Below are 1,477 nucleotides of genomic sequence, written 5' to 3'. Positions count from 1 at the left end.
GGAATGCCAACGTATTTGTTTTATGGCCAATGAGGTGGCTCACCAGTGAAACTTGCTTTATTCTCATTCTACTCTCGCCGATCAAACACCTTACGTGTCCTCAGATATCTCGACCCCCTACCATGCCATCTTAACACCTCACACATACGCTATCACTCCCAACACTCTCCCCATAACCGCCACCACGACAGACACTGTTACGTACCTTACACACATCCCCTCTCTCCGCCACTCACCCCGTCCCTTACCTTCTGGTTCACTCTCCTTCTTGAGCCACTGCTATTTCTCTCACCTTAATCCTCTCTCCATGCTGATATTTTCCTATCGATTGCACCTCCAGCCTCGCTCTTCATTCAATACATTCACCTCCACCCTCACATTTTTACGAAACACCCCTTCTCCTCCCCTGCCGATCCAATGACCTTATCCTCTCTTACGCTCACCCTGTACCATGAGAATTTGCGCTGACACGCCATCACTATCATCTTTATCTCTCCCAACTACTACAACTCATTCTTATGTAATATGGCGTAGCCTGTGCTTGTCTCGCTATTATACTTTTTAGAAGACTCTCTTAGGCGGCGAGCCGGCAGAATCGTTAAGCACATCGGACCAAATGCTTAGCGGTATTTCGCCCGCCGATACATTCTGAGTTCAAATTCCGCCGAGGTCGACTTTGTCTTTCGTCCTTTCAGGGTCGATAAGTTAAGTACCAGTGAAACACTGGGGTCAATGTAATCTACTGGCCCCCACCACAAAATTCAGGATTTGTGCCTATAGTAGAAAGGATTATACTTTAGACTCTCAGTAACTTGCATAAAGCCCCCCCCCATCTTTCCCCCAATGCTCTCTCCCTCCCCTTGGTTCCCCCAACACTTCTTCCTTTCATGCCTTGCAAATTTATTTGATTGATCATACGATGGCCGCCAGCACGACAAAAGCACCCAGTAGACAGTGTAATGTGGCTAGTGTATAAAGAAGAGAATCCAGCCACAGAAACCCTGTCAAAGCTGACACTATACCTCGGCGCAGCCCATCTGCCCACCAGCTTCTGTGAAACCGACCAGATACCAAGAGGGGATCGGATGTTAAATGATTTTATTTAATAATAATAATATATATATATTAAGGCGGAGAGCTGGCAGAATCGTTAACACGCCGGGCGAAATGCTTAGCACTATTTCGCCTGTCTTTACGTTTTGAGTTCAAATTCCGTTGAAGTCGACTTTGCTTTTCATCCTTTCGGGGTCGATAAATTAAGTACCAGTTACGTACTGAGGTCGATCTGATCGACTGGACCACTCCCCAAAAATTTCGGGCCATGTGCCTAGAGTAGAGAAGGATATGATATATATATAGAGAGAGAGAGATACACACACTTTTGCATAAAGAGGGCTAACAGCGACTTCAGAGGCGGCTAGCAGGCCCAAACTTCGAAGTTACTGTCATTCTCTTGTAAAATACACAAGTACTCTAC

General features: G+C 46.1%; 1 protein-coding gene across 2 annotated transcripts in view; it reads right to left on the bottom strand.

Annotated features, from left to right (window-relative positions):
• The window catches only part of LOC106870678 (BMP and activin membrane-bound inhibitor homolog), a 141,075-nt gene that overhangs the window by 92,233 nt on the left and 47,365 nt on the right, over nucleotides 1-1,477 (bottom strand). The gene's annotated exons all lie outside the window — the stretch shown is intronic.

The sequence above is a fragment of the Octopus bimaculoides genome, chromosome 9 (genome assembly GCF_001194135.2).
Source record: "Octopus bimaculoides isolate UCB-OBI-ISO-001 chromosome 9, ASM119413v2, whole genome shotgun sequence".
NCBI lineage: Eukaryota > Metazoa > Mollusca > Cephalopoda > Octopoda > Octopodidae > Octopus > Octopus bimaculoides.
Note: the sequence above shows the minus strand (reverse complement) of the source record. Positions and strands in the feature narration are given on the sequence as shown.